Genomic DNA, 16,164 nt, shown 5'->3' with positions numbered 1-16,164 from the left:
AACAACCTCACCACACTCTTTCGAAAAGTTCCCTTTGTCTGATGTCTCCCTCTTCAAATTCTTCCCTGGACTTCCCTGGTGGCTTAGACGGTAAAATATCTGCCTACAATGCGGGAGACCCAGGTTCAGTCCCTGGGTCAGGAAGATCTCCTGGAGAAGGAAATGGCAACCCACTCCAATATTCTTGCCTGGAAAATCCCATGGATGGAGGAGCCTGGTAGGCTACAGTCTACGGGGTCACAAAGAGTTGGACACAACTGAGCAATTTCACTTCTTCAAAATCACCTCGATACCCACTGTGTGCTTCCTTGGTGGCTCAGACGGTAAAGAATCCACCTGCAATGCGGGAGACCTGGGTTTGATTCCTGGTTTGGGAAGATCCCCTGGAGGAGGAAATGGCAACCCACTACAGTATTCTTTCCTGGAAAATCCCCATGGACAGAGATCCTGGCAGGCTACAGTCCATGGAGTTGCACAGAGTTGGACATGACCGAGAGACTAAGCACACAGCATACCCATGGCAATCTATCTTGACTCTCACCAACCAGTGGCTGAGATGATCATATAGTTTATTTCCAAATTTAGACACCAAGAGGCACTAATAACAATAATACTGGGACAACAAGCAGAACTGGGGACAGTGCCGAGCAAACCCAGATGATCCCTCTACTAGTGCACGGCCTTTCTGTCGCTCCTGCCAGTGGACAGATTTCAGCACCCACTTATGTATGGGTGACCCCATTAGCATTTGATGTTGATGACTTCTTAAAACTATTTTCCCACTCTTTTCTGTAATTCCATGCACCCTATTTTTCTCCCAACCTCTGTTCATTCCTGCTCCATCTTCTTATGTGCTCATCACTTCTATGTATTGTTTTCCAGGGTCCAACCATGATTTAACCACCTACATGTGGGTGACTTCAGTCCATAGCTCTCTCCTGATGCTCAGGTGTACTCATATATCCAGCTGCTTACTGAACACCCCCACCTAGATGTCCCCTAGGCCCCACACACTCAATATGTTCAAAACTGAATTCATCATAGTTCCTTATCCTGAATCTGCTTTCCACCTCCCCCTCTTACTGACTGACATCATCTGTGTCATTTCCCACGCTGGAAGCCTGGGCGTCAACTATTATTCCATCCCCTCCCTTACTGCCCACATTCAGGCAATCACTTCCATAATATTTCTCAGATCTTCCCAATTCTTTCCATCCATTTTCACGGTCTTTGTTTAGACCACGTCACCACTCATCTGTTTAGTCCTGCAATATCCTCTCGATGGTATCCTTGCTGCCAACCTTGACTTTCCCTTGTCCATTCTTTGTATTAAAATTGAAATCTTCTCATGTGACTCCTTTTTTAAAACTAATTTTTACTGAAGTATAGCTGCTTTACAAAGTTGTGTTACTTTTCTACTGTATAGCAAAGTCCATCCGTTCTATGTATTCATATATCCCCCCTTTTTTGGATTTCCTTCTCATTTAGGTCACTCCAGAGCACTGAGTAGGGTTCCCTGAGCTGTATAGTAGGTTCTCATGAGTTATCTATTTTATACATAGCATCAATAGTGTACATATGTCAATCTCAATCTCCCAATTCATCCCAGCCCCCCACGTCACTCCTTGATCAGCATCAGTCAATAGCTTCCAGTTGTTCTAGGATGAAATATAAAACCCTGTGACATGGACCTGGTTTCCGAAACTCTGGTCCCCATCTGTGTCCCCAGACTCACCATCCATCCGTGCTGCCACACCAAGACACTTGTGGTCTCTTCCCTAGCCCTTGGGCCTTGGACAAAGATGCTCCCTCTGTCTAGAACAACCACTGACTGACTCCTCTTACCCTTAAGGCGTCATCACTGAAGGAGTCACCACCCAGGAACTCTCTCTCCCCTTCAGAGGTCATGTGTAGTCCCCTCACCCTTACCAAAATGACACTTATCACCAGTTTCCCTTTCCCTCCTTACTCCAAACTCCTCACTCAGAATCTCCCTAATTACCTGATCTTAATCATTTGTGTTTCCCCAGCACAGTCTCTGACACACAGAGGGTTTGTGCCATGCGCAGAGACTCTACATTGTGTTTACTGCCTAGCCTCAGTGTCTGGGACAGTGCCTGCACTAAGTAGGCGCCGTATGTATACATCCATATAGAACAAATGCATAAAGTAGTCACAATGTTGGTTCACTGAGTGAGTAAGTGGTTTCCCCTTCTGTTTCTGTACCTCAAGGAATGTTTTCCTAAAAGGTGTTGCAGCTGCCTTCATTTCCCTCCTTATATACAAAGTAATTTGTTCCTAGAAGAAGTTAGCCTAGGCACATTGTACTTCAGATCTTTGCCTCTTTGAAGCATTCTGGGTGAGGTTCAGGGTTCCAACCTTGGCACAATGTGCTCAGAGTACAAAGCACAGCAAAGGCTGGTCCCTGACAGAATATTTAAAGCTGCTGGGAGCAACTTCCTTACCTTACAGTTCAGAGAACTCAACAACGTTTCCAAGATAAATTACAATGGGTTCAGGGGGAGAGTTGAAGCTGCATTTTTCATGGCCCACATCTACACATAGTTATGCCTCCAATCTATAATCTCTGAAATAAATTTGCTCCGCTCTATATCTTTATTCTGTGCTCAGCATACAGTGAGAGTTGCTGGAGAGAGTGCCCAAGCCAGGGTCACCAGTTTTCATGCTTAGGATGAAATAGACATTTTCCATTAAAGTCAAATCCTTCAGTTCAGAAATCTGAATAGACTTCTACTTAAATAATAACTTCCATCAATAATATTTAAGGTACTAAAAATACTGTGCTATATAAGAATGTTCTTCAGATATAGCATTTTTAATTGTGATATTTTTTGTTCACACAAAGGATTTGGTTCTCATTCAATGTTTCTGAATTGGTCAAACAACTATAAAGAATACATTGGACTTGATATCACCTGAAGAAGTCAGAGTGGTTTTTGTCCTGGTGGTATAATAAGAATTGCTTTAATTTGGTATTTATTATCACTGTGTTTGTTATGTCCCAGACACTTGCGTACTCTAATTTTTTACATGGTATATTATTTAATTCTTGTGCTGTGTGCTAAGTCGTTTCTGTTGTGTCCAACTCTTTGCCACCCCATGGACTGTAGCCCATCAGGCTCCTCTGTCCATGCAATTCTCCAGGCAAGAATACTGGGGTGGGTTGTGTTTCCTCCTCCTGTTTGGGGATCATCCCAACACAAGGATCCACGGAACCCACGTCTCATGTCTCCTGCATTGGCAGGTATGTTCTTTACCACTTGTGCCACCTGGGAATTTACTAGCTCAATTTTATGAGATGAGTATATTATTGTCCCCATTTTTCAGATGAGGAGATAGGCACAGAAGATGGTAAATGACTTTCCCAGAGTTACACAGTTACCAAGAAGCAGAACTGGGTTTAAGCTTATATTTCTAAAGTCCCATATTCCTTACTATGGTGCTCTTCTATCCTTATATATAGCAGAGAGGTTCTAATATTTACTACTTAAGACCTCTGTCACCTTCAGCTAGTTACCGTCACTCTCAGAACCTTGCTCTCCTTTCCTGAAATCCCTTCCGGCCTTACTCTTATATAAGCTTAAATATGCCTATGGGGTTAATAGACAGTTTTAGGTAGCCTAGCATCTGACTGTACAAATGTGCGGTTACCATCTTGTCCTCATTTTTCATTGGCAGATGGACTATTTAAAATCTAGCTATCTGTGACTTTTCAAGCCATCATTGATTTTTGCTTTCTTTATGTATGTTCCTAGGGCTTGACACTGGGAATGACAAGTCAGAAGCCTTGACACTCTGTTTGAAGGACTGATACTTTGGCATTCCTAGTAGAGTCCCAAGCGTGGCCCAGGTATTGAAATGTGTTTGATAACATCAAAGGGACACTTTTGGTGGGTTCCTATGAGCCTCAGAAACTCCTCTTCCACTTCCGATTGGGTCCTAAATGATTCTTTTGTTTAGAGATTGTTCCAGATACATGAAGAGTAGCTCAGTACAGTCTCTGAGGAGCCCATGGTAGGAGTTTACTTCTGTCTCTAATCCATGCTTTTTCTAACAAGCTAGAAATTCAGATAGTGGTATTTTTGTATGAGGAGGAGAAAAGAAGAGTCTTCATATGATGATATTTTAAATCATGGCATCCGCAGATTCCAGATTTATACTGCATCTCAAATTTCCATTAGAAAAAAATATATATCTGTATATTTCCTCATATAGAATTCAGTTTAAGAAAGTGTATTTGCCCATAAACACACTTATAAACACATACCGTAGTCTTTATGCACCAAGGAATCTAGGTGGAAAATCATTTCAGAAAGTATAATTCAAATAAAATCTATTTCAGTTACTTTATAATCTATTATTCTCACTTATTTCATTATCTTTAGAAACATACATTAAATATAGTGGAAACAATCAGAATAATAATAACCATGTCTTATTTACAAATATGTACATATGCATAAGTATTATTTCAAAGCATTTTACATCACTTATCTTTTTTCATCATTACAATGATCCCACAATAGGTGGAATAAAGATAATTCCTTAGGAGATTCTGAGAACCATGTGAAATGATGTAGGTAAAAGTGCTTTGAAAATGAAAAGCTCTGGTTTACATTTACTGTAATATTCTTGTTGAAACCACACTTTTAGCGTGTCCAAGAAAATAAAAAGATACTGAGCTTAGAACACCTAACACCAGGTATTAAGTCAGATAATGAGCTAGTGTTAAAACTGAGGGAAAAAACAAACATGTGTTGACTATTTGTTACATACCTTGGACTTTGATATTATGTGGTCTAATCTCCACACAACCTTTAAACCTGGATTATTACTCATCAGATAAAATGATAAATATGAGATTTAGGTAGAGTAAGTATAGATGGAAGAACAAAGACTCACCCAAGTCTTCCTGACTTGAAGATCATGTTCTGTTCACTGTCCAACCCTGACTCAGAAAAGGTGCTTTTTCTATACCAGCCTGGGTACTAATGCTCTCGGGTTCATTCTCACAATAGGCACAGACCTACACCCCATCAATCCTCAGGAAGAGTGATTAAGGGGTGTGGCCAAATTGGGAAGAATTTGGGAATTTGACCACAATTGGCCAAATTTGGGAAGAAACAGTATGTTGTTGTCATGACCAGAAAGATGAAATCTATAAATTCTAAATATTATTTGAAATATGAGAACATCAATAACAATGAACAAAACATCAAATATCTATTGCTTCGGGATGTTCTAGGTAATACAAAGAACAATTTTAAGTACACATAGCTTTATATTAATACAAATGTAAGATTAGAAACTATACCTATATTTGTTTTGTGAGTTTCTCTTCTAAGAAAAAAATGAAGAATGAACCTCAGTGATAAAACTTTTCATTTGAGAGTCTAATTAACTACCTCAGCCATCAATAAATGTGAAAGATATGTTTCAGAATTTTTAGTGTGTATTGAATTAGGTGAACACTTATGGATCTTCACCTTTCTAAATTCTCACTTCTACTTTTTTCATGGAATATGCATTTCCCCCTAGAAATGCTGAAAGGAATTTTTACACTGAATAACATAAAAATAGATCTGGCTGATAGATCAAAACCAAAATCAAAAGTCACAATGAGCAAAAATCTTTTTTTCAAGTACAATTCTATTTGAAATCTTTCCTGAAAGATAACATGCTTCCTTACTGCCAATGGAGCCTATATTTAAATCTCAGAGGTTGGTTGATTACAACATTCGATGGTGCTGACCAAGAAGGAGTCTGATTTCCAAATGATGAATTTCAGATTGACCATTAGGTTTCCCTGGTGGCTCAGATGGTAAAGAATCTGCCTGCAATGCAGGAGACCTCGGTTCTATCCCTGAATTGGGAAGATCCCCTGGAGAAGGGAATGGCAACCCACTCCAGTATTCTTGCTTGGAGAATTCCACGGACAGAGGAGCCTGGCAGACTACAGTCCGCAGGGTCACAAAGAGTTGAACATGACTGAGAGACTAACACACACATTAGTGCTTGTAGGACTTGTCTGCATAAGTAATGGCAAAGGAACACAAGCCCTGTGAGTAATAAATTGGACACCAGTCCATTGACTCTCTATCTAACATTCACCAACTTGCAGAAAAGAGCTATCTGTACCGGGGGCAGGCAAGTCATCTGGAAGGACAAAGGGGAGACCTTTAATCATCTGAAAGTGTAGTATGGCTAGAATTTAGCCTCTGGCTTATGGTCAACGTTCTATCACCTTTAGCTCAGTCCTACCCCAGGGCTTACCCTTGCCACATAAATATTCCTTATATAGAATCCCTTGGCTCCCTTTAGAATAGCAACTAAGCACACAGTCATCTGTCCCATTTGGTCTTGCTCTTAAGAAAGAATAAAAGTCAATTGGAATGAGTTCTATCAGAGTAGAGATGCTGAAAAGTGAAAGTGAAAGTTGCTCAGTCGGGTTCGACTCTTTGCGTCCCGAACTTCTACCCACAATAGATGCCGGAGCAGAAATAGAACAGACTGGGACTCAGATGAAGTGAACATGCTTGACAAAAGATGGTGTCCTGTTCTAGGACAATCTATAAAATTGTTATCCTTTTAGTTTGCCTTGGAACAAGTAATACAAGGAGTTAAAGGGAAAGACAATATGTAAGGAAGGAATGAGGTTTTTCAGCCTCTTTATTGTGTTAGATAGAAAAGTTTTTAACTGAAGTAGTGGCAGTTTGTGGTGTGTGCACGTGCTCAGTCATGTCCAACTGTTTGCAACCCCATGGACTATAGTCCACCAGGTGCCTCTATCCATGGGATTTCCCAGGCAAGAACACTGGAATGAGTTGCCATTTCCTTCTCCAGGGGATCTTCCCGACCCAGGGATTGAACTCGTCTCATGCTTTGCAGGTAGATTCTTTACTGCTGAGCTGCCTGGAAAGCCCACACATTAGACAAAATGCCTTTTAATTACAGAGCCTGGGATTGGCATTCCCAACTGCCACAAATTCTCTCTTATTTCCTCCAGAGCTACAAAATAGTGAACACTGTATACACTATGGACTTGACACATACACAGGTATGGAACTTTATATAAGATGTTTGAGCAATAACACAGACTGAATTGACATGATATAATTTTTAGGGAGGGGCTTCCCTGGTGGCTCAGACTGTAAAGAATCCACCTGCAATGTGGGAGACCTGGGTTTGATCCCTGGGTTGGAAGATCCCCTGGAGGAGGGCATGGCAACTCACTCCAGTGTTCTTGCCTGGAGAATCCTCATGGACAGAGGAGCCTGGCAGGCTGCGTTCCATGGGGTTGCAAAGAGTCGGACATGACTGAGCAACTGAGCACAGCACACAGCACAATCTTAGGGAGAAGAGATGGAGAAAGTTGTATGCACAGTATCTGCAAAGTGGGTATTTAGTTAAAAGAGTCCAGAAGACAAATGTGGATCATCTCAAACACATATGGGGAAATTCCTACTGGTTCAGAAGTCAGGAAGAAGAAAAGCTCATAGAAAACTAGCCTCCCACACAGACATTTTCACATGATAATGGGTCTATAAAGGGGGAGAATAGGGTTACCTGGCCAGAGACAACATAATAAAAGGGCTGTGGAAGTCAGCAGATGTAGTTAAAAATAATAAACTTATTAGCTGAACAAATGAAAGCCTTTTTGTGGAGAGGAGAGTGACCAGTTGATTCCCATATCCATGAAGTTTCAAGCCAGAGAAGATAAACTTCCATTAAGCTAAGAAAAACTTGGATTGAAAATTAAGCAGTTTTCTCTAGAGAAATGTAACACTTGGGGCTGACGTTATAGGCTACAGTTTTAGAGTCATTCATACTGTGGATCTTCTGAAGCTTATTCTTGTAAAACCTGGATAAAATGAATAATAATGGAAAGAATCCAAAATTGGAAGAAAATGTAATGGGGGAGAAAATCTCTATTGGCTTGAGGGGTATTTCTGAGCTGACTGCACGTGACCAGATTTCATACTTTGTAAACACACTCATCTATGTTACCTCGTTTGGGTCATTGTGTAACAGGAAAGCAGAGAATATCCAAGTGAGCATGGATCCATTTACTAAGGATGGCTCTGCTGGAGAAACATGTAAAATCATTAGTAGACTCCTCAAGGCTACAAAGGTGTCCCTTTGTAAAGCCTGCAGAAATGAGCAGACACCACCCATTCTGAAGAGTTCTAGATCCCCCCTTTTGGAACCGAAGCCCCTTCCAGCTTTATATTCCATGACTCTAATAGGATACACCTCTCTGTGAACATGTCTGCAAATGTATGATGCCACTTTGCTGGAAAATATGTTTTCTGTTCACCTTTAAATCCATCATATAAATGAGAAAGTTGTATTTGTAATTATGAAAAAAAGCAAGGTAGCACTTAATAGAAAAGAAGGGAGAAGCCAGGATAGTGGCACTCCATAAAAATTAGTAAACTCGGTATAATATTTAGTCAAAGAAAGGCATCACTTCTGAGACAGATGCCTGTAAATCTCACTGAAGCAGCATTGTTTTGCAATTTCCCCAGCCCCAGGAAATTGTATTAGGTACAGGAAGAAGTAGCATTGAAGACAGTCGATTCCTGGCCTGAGTTTCTGGTTCAAAGCAGCTAGAACTGGCTATATGTACACTTTTTAAAATTGCCTGAGTGGAACCATTCTTTGCAGAAATATAAGGGAAGGGAAGGAGTTTTAAGAATCTGGTTGCTTGGGGCCCTGAGGGGTCCAGTTTACAGTGGATATTACCAATCTAAGGACAATACATGGATGACCAGATTTTCTTCTTCCCTAAAATCCATTTCACCAGGTATTTTTGCTAGTTTTATTGATTTGAGTTCAAAAGTGAGCCAATTTTAGGTGCAGATAGAATTAATTAACAGCAGTAGACAGCTTTTGACAAAATACTACTATTCCTCATTTAAGAAGAGTATTTGGTATGATTTTTTCCTCAAAACTTCTTCCAGCAGATAGATACTTGTTTCTGAGGATTTTTTTGTTTGTTTGCTTGTTTTACAATGCCTCTGATGATGAGCAAGCTGATTTAGACACGACTTGCTGCTTTTTCTCTTTAAAGAGACAGAATAAATGTATAGGGGCAATTTTTAATCAACATTTACTGTGCTCTGCTTTAAACTTGGTTGTTACTTGTGACTGACATTATTGCCATATGCAAATATGATCCATCTCTTTTTTAATAAAGATGTTGATTTTATGAAAAACAATTTGCTTTAAAAACCCAACATTTTACTGTTCAGTAATAACTAATTAAATGAGTACCCACCAAAAGATTCTTATTTATGACAGGCTCAGGCACTTATTTTCTGAGATATGTTGGCTCTTATAAAACAGATGAACCCGGTTAAATCAAAGAGGTGCTAGGACTTGGGTTTGGACCTTCAAGATATCCGAAGACCCCAGCTTCCTTTCAGCTGAGAGAGAAAATCTTAGTACTCTAAAAGCAGAACCTGGTAGAACACAGTTAACATAAAATGCCTTTTCAATTTTTTTCAGTCTATTTATTACCCTTTACTATTATACGAAAATTGTGTTATCACCTAATTACTGAGAAAGCACACAAAAATCTCGCCTTCCAAATCTGACTCGGTCCTTGACTAGGATGAACAAAGCCAGACCATCTGCTCTGAATATCATTACCACTTTGGCCATTTGGGCAAAGGATCTATCTTCTCTGCTTCAAAAAGAGGTTTAAGATCAGAAAATTGAAATTAAATAAGTAGACAGGAAGAGATATTTGGACAAATAACACTTTCCAACAAAAGCCCTATTTGTTAGGTTATTATCATCATCATCATCATCATCATTTTAATTTTCATTCTAGCCACAGAGTTAACCTTTGGGGTCTCCATTTTACAAGACATTTTAGTAAAAAAAAAAAAAAAAACTTAATTCTGGAGTTTCTGCCATAAACGCTTAGGAAGAAAACTGGCATGTGGGTGAATGTGAGTCATCAGTCACCCCCACCCTGCTTCCTGGTGATTCTCCATTGGAAAACCAGAAACTCGGATTGAGTGTATACATCTATTTCACCAGAATAATACTATACCCCAGGCCATGTTAATTTCCTGAACTAAACAGTCCCTAATCTGCTGAAAGGCAGCTGGCTAACTGCTGGTGTCTGGCAAGTACCCCATCTGTCCCCCTGCCTGGGGGCTCTCTCTCCTGTCTTCACTTTCCCTTTCTCTCAAGCAGGCGTCTCTCTTTGTTTTCAGGGCTGTAGTCTACCTGAACTTTGCTTTCCATGCCTGAAAACTTGGGCTCTTTTCCTCTATCCTGCGGACCTCCGGCTTTGTCTAAGTGACAAGACACAGTTGTGTTGACGGTAGTTACGGCGCTGGTGATGATGGAGATCATGACGGTGATGGTGGAGATGGGGGTGCTGATGGTGTAAGGAGCGCAGGCTGAGCGGGCGCCGGGAGGAGGATGGACCACGGAGGCGGTGAGAGTGGGGTGCGAGAGGGATGGTGTGCGGAGGGATTGCAGGTGGGAGCTGTCCACGCACCGAAGTGCTGAAACGCCGCAGCCATGGCATCGCAGGAGCGGGGAAAGGCGGGGAAGCGGTGCAAATACAGAAGGGAGAAAAAAGGCAACAAATACCTTCACACGGCCGCCCAGCCTTGCTTTGGTAATGTGTTTCTGCAGGTGTCCTCGGTGCTGAGCTGAGTGGGTGAGATCCCCTATTCTGGCAGGTTCGGGCTCAGATTTCTCTAGAAAGCTGTGAATGAGAGCCCCGGCTCCAAGGGGCTGTGATTTTTGGTAGGAGGCGTGTGCGCCCGAGACTCTGTCCTTCTATACGGAGCTTGGCTTTCCCCTGGGTCCTAAATGCCTCCACACCCTTGCTCTCCCCCGAGGTTCCGTCAAGACAATACGGAGAATTATTGCAATTTTACAACATGTGGGACAAAAAGTACTTACCATTAATCACCCCCTCCCGCTTCCACACACAAAACCTTAAAAACAGAACCTTTTAAACAAATTAACGCAAACGCTGAAAGAGAATCTGTGTGTGTGTGTGTGTGTGTGTGTGTGTGTGTGTATAAATGTAACAGATGAAAAAGTACCACAAACCTATGGGGAAAAGGATGGATTATTTCATTAAGAAATTGTGGTAAGAAAATGAACGATTTGGAAAAGATTCAAATTAAAGTCCCATCGTACCAAATTAATTCCACCTGGATTAAAGAGCGAAATAAAGTAAAATTTAATAATAATAAAAAAAAAAGCTGGAAGAACATGAGAAATATATTTACTGATTTCAGGATAAGGAAGGCTTTCTAAGCACCAGAGGAACAGAAGGAATCATAAAGAAAAAAGGGCAATAAGTTTGAGTGCATAAGAATACTTTTGAATGTTAAAAATATCATAACAAAGTAAATATAAATGACCACTTGGAAAAAATTGCAACAAATATGTTTCATCCATAAAATAACTCACATATCAAAAGAAATATACTATCAGTCTAAGATTAAAAAGGAGAACAAACATACAACAAGGAATTCACTAAAGAAAGGTAAATGCATTGTAAACCTATTTTTTTAATCAACCTCTCTTATAAACACAGATATGTAATTTAAAATAGTGTAATTTTGATTGAGGGTTTAAGTCTACTCAATATCTCATATTGTTGAGATAATGATGAGGAAGTGCCACCTTTCTATAAATCTATTTCCAAACATACCTTGTGTCATAAAATATATATACATTTAGACCCAATGATTCTACTTTATGCACCTTATCCTGGGGATATAATCAGATATGCATATAAGGATTTATGTACATACATTTATTTTATGACCATAGAAATTGTCAAAAATAATAAAAGCATCACATTTTTGTATATAGCCTATTATGTTTGAAGCTATTAAAAAGGTATTTTGAACACTATTATAGACAAAGAAACATGCTTGCAAAATGGTAAGTTAAAAAGAAGCAATACCAAATACAGTTACCCCATTAAACAGTTTTCATATTTACTAAAAAAAAAAGAAAAGAAACATTAAATATCTTAATGCAGTCTTTTTAATCATATATTTCATAGAGATTTAAAATAGTCATAATTCTTCCAACTCTGGGTATAGCATTTATTTACTTCTCTGTTTAATATCTCTCTTTCCAATAGAATATAAGCACCATGTGGTAGAAAATTTGTCTGTCTTGTTCACCAATGCTTCCCAACCACCTAGAAGCATGCCAGAATGTCACATAAGTTCAATAAATATTTGAGGAATAGAAGAATGAATGAATGACATAACCCCTACATACAGATATGCTTTTAAAGTTTATAGAGCTATGAATTTCATGTAGAAAGTTATCTAGAAAGGTATAGTACAGCAAAATGATCTGAGGTTGTTGCTGAGTTTTGATCACGTATTAGCTCAATCAAAGGGAGATCTTCAAAGGTATAGTTAATCATGGACATGACATGCAAACTAGCACCAAATGGAAACTTTTTAGGAGAAAAAGGTTTTCTCTAATTAATTTGCAGTCAAATACTGTTCACTTCTTCTTGATCATGATCTCTTTAAAAGCTTTTTGGACTTTCCTTTCTTCTGTAATGCTAATGTTAACTATCCTTCTTCTCATCTGTTTTATAACCAGTGATGGGAATATAAGCCAAGACCTAAGTATTTAGTTAGCCTATGACATAAGACTTTTTCAAAGTTCCAGATGATTTTGTCTACCTTTGCTCATATGGTGTTCTCTTTCAGGTTTTTTATTTTTTTCCCACTATCAATTGTGACTTTTGAATGATATTGGTAATAACCTCGCCAAGTTTTATTTGTATTTGTAGAAACAAAATCATATATGTGAGTTTGTGTGTACTTCCCTTCCTGAGAAATCTTTAGAAGAAAATTCTCCCCACTTATAAGAGGCTGAATCATAAACCCAGAGTACACCTGTTTGATCGAGTAATAGGGCCCACAGAGATGAGGCAAAGTAACCACAAAACCTTATAGTCTTTTATTCTGAAATTTTTTAAAACAGTTTTAAATTTTCCTTGCACTGATCAGAGTGGAAAAAATGTGTGTGTGTTTTTTTAACTGTTTGTAATTGTTGCTGTTTAGTCACTAAGTCATGTCTGACTCTTTTGTGATCGCATGGACTATAGCCCGCCAGGCTCCTCTGTCCATGGGATTTCCCAGGCAAGAACACTGGAGTGTTGCCGTTTCCTTCTCCAGAGGATCTTTCCTGCCCAGAGGTTGAACCTGCGTTTCCTGCATGGGAGGTGGTCTCCTGCTTTGCAAACAAATTCTTTACTAATGAGCCACCAGGGAAGCCCTTATTTATGATTAGAATAGATAAATTCACTATATTACTAGATTAACTTCTTCCCAAAGTGCCACTGAAAGGGTACCATTTTACTTTATACTTAAGGGTATTATCCTTGTGTTTATGATATGCTTATGATAATACCATTCTACACTTAAAATTTCTTTATAAGAACAACTGCCCTTTCCTAAGTAGATATGTCTTCATTGTGTTGGATCTTTTTGTTTCCAGGATCCAAATTATCTTTTCTCAGAGCTTTCTCTTGATAACTGCTAACCAGAGGCATCTGTGATGGGTTTGTTTTCTTTAGTCACACTTATTGAAATTGTCCTGATACACTGCATGTTCTGCTCATCCTCTCTTTCAGCTTCTCAGATTTCTCAGCTGCCTAAATATTTGTTTGCAGGGTACCTCCCTGCCCCCTTGGGTTCAAGTCTAGTTTGCTTATCTGCTCATAAGCATCCCTCATGGTCCTTGACCTCATACCTGACATTGCCAAATCAGTTACTCATTTATGCACTGCCTTAAAGTGAAGTGAAAGTTACTCAGTCATGTCTGACTTCTTGCGACCCCATGAACTGTAGCCTGCCAGGCTTCTCTGTCCATGGAATTCTCCAGGCCAGAATACTGGAGTGGGTAGCCGTTTCCTTCTCCAGGGGCTCTTCCCAACCAGGGATTGAACCCAGGTAGCCGGCATTGCAGGCGGATTCTTTACCATCTGAGCCACCAGCACGGTCTTAAAGGACCCTGTTAATGTTGGATTTGCTGTGGTCTAGGTTTGGTTAAGGGGAAGAGGCTTGCTGTTGGTTGGCTAGTGACAGACGAAAGCTGTATCCATGTGAGAGTGCACTGAAGTCTGAGAGTCCAGGCAGGTGGGATAATACTCAGAGAAACATCAGTATGTATAAGAGTGATGTTAAGATGATATTACAATGGTAAAATAGCACATTTCTAGGCAATTAGATGTTTAAGGACTGGGTAATGTATACAGATTAAGATCAAATTGCAAAAGTAAAAATATTTTCCTTAGCCATGAGAATAATTTATTCTCCTTATGTGCTCTCCTTATGTATGCTTTGTGCTGTACATCTTAATATATTATCATAAGAGATTGTCACTGTTATTTTTACTATCTAATATGCAGGCCAGTTTTGAAGTTTTTGAGTTTGTCTTAGTCAGGATAGGCTAGGTAATGCAAATTAACTCCGCACTGCCAGTGGCTTCCATGACAGTGTCTCCTTTGTTAACATGGGTTTGGGGGTCAGGGAAGAATGGAGCTCTGTTCTGTGTAGTCACCTAAGGGCCAGGTGAGGAATTGGCACAGCTGGAAAGAACAAGGAGCACACTTCTTTTCTGCTCACAGCCCACTGGCCAGAACAAGTCACCTGTGTCAAAGGGAGCTGGATAATGTGTGTGAGCACAGTGGTATTTGGCGAGCAGTCAATGTTTATGCAACAGTCTACCCTTGTGGTTCCTGAAAGTATCTCAGTTCCCTTCTTACACACAGAATGTACTTAGCCCATCCCCAAAGATTCATTTATTCACTACACCCAGGTCCAAGTTCAGATCTCCAGGTTTTATGGAGTTGTCTGATCCAGAGGTGATCCTCTTGTCTTAAAGATGAATAAAAATGCAAATTATTTGCAACCCCTTCTGCCAACATACCCAGCATATAACAGTAGGAGAGGAACAGGGTAACCACACAAATACTCCCAGTTAGAAAGGGAAGGATCCTGGCAGTCACTGAGCCCAGTAATTCTGAAATCACACTAAGCAGATGTGGCTAAGACCTCCTCCACTGGGAGTTAGAGGGTTTGTTTTTTTTGTTTGTTTGTTTTTATTAGAGCCTTACTCTGATCTCTGGGGAAACCTTCTTATTCCTTTGTTCTCTGTGACCCCTGGCACCATCTCTGAAAGGTCCCTGTTTTTTCCATTATACATCTCAGCCACAGCCAAAATGGGAATTACAGAATACGCCCTTAGTTGAAATTGAGTTTCCAACTTTAGTTTCAATTTCTATTTCACTTGGGTCATAGCAAACATCCAGTTCTTTAAGGAACAGTATGCACTTGAGAAACCACACAACCACATAGTTAAACATTTATAAATTCCAGCATTAGTTTCCTCAAAAGTCTAAATGAGTAAGCCAGCTAAAAAGGTATACATGGTATACAAACTGTATCTCTGAGTTGATCAGTCCTTCTCTGCCTTGACCACCACCAGATGTGTTCCTCTTCTTGTTGTCATTTTGAGGATTCTTGGAGAGAGTCAGGGAACCAAGGTCACAGGTTGCAGCATCACTGCTGTGGCTGACTGGGTGTATCTCCCATTTAGGACCTGGATGATATCAATATACCTCATATTCCACTAATTCGAGGTGACAGCATTCAGAGTTGCATCATTAAGCTGGAGTGTTTATAGATCTGTCCTGGGCAAGGTGACCACATGCCCATCAGGGGATCCCATTTCCTTTGAAGTGACATGGAAAAACTTCAGTTCAGTTCAGTCACTGTCATGCCTGACTCTTTGCAACTCCATGGACTGCAGCATGCCAGGCTTCCCTGTCCTCCATCAACTCCTGGAGCTTACCCAAACTCAGGTCCACTGGTTTGGTGATGCCATCCAACCATCTCATCCTCTGTCATCCCTTTTTTCTCCCATCTTCAATCTTTCCCAGCATCGGGGTGTTTTTCAATAAGTCAGCTCTTTGCATCAGGTGGCCAAAGTATTGGAGTTTCAGCTTCAACATCAGTCCTTCCAATGAATATTCAGGACTGATTTCCTTTAGGATGGACTGGTTGGATCTCCTTGCAGTCCAAGGGACTCTCAAGAGTCTTCTCCAACACCAAAAAGTTC

General features: G+C 40.1%; 1 protein-coding gene across 1 annotated transcript in view; it reads right to left on the bottom strand.

Annotated features, from left to right (window-relative positions):
- CLVS1 (clavesin 1) overlaps window positions 1-10,824 on the bottom strand; it is a 175,087-nt gene extending 164,263 nt beyond the window's left edge. Inside the window, exon 1 of the mRNA XM_027561058.1 lies at window positions 10,636-10,824. The gene's annotated coding sequence lies outside the window, so the exon portion shown is untranslated. The remainder of the gene's footprint in view (window positions 1-10,635) is intronic.
- Window positions 10,825-16,164: the final 5,340 nt, after the last annotated feature.

This window comes from Bos indicus x Bos taurus, chromosome 14 (assembly GCF_003369695.1).
Source record: "Bos indicus x Bos taurus breed Angus x Brahman F1 hybrid chromosome 14, Bos_hybrid_MaternalHap_v2.0, whole genome shotgun sequence".
NCBI classification, from domain to species: domain Eukaryota; kingdom Metazoa; phylum Chordata; class Mammalia; order Artiodactyla; family Bovidae; genus Bos; species Bos indicus x Bos taurus.
Note: the sequence above shows the minus strand (reverse complement) of the source record. Positions and strands in the feature narration are given on the sequence as shown.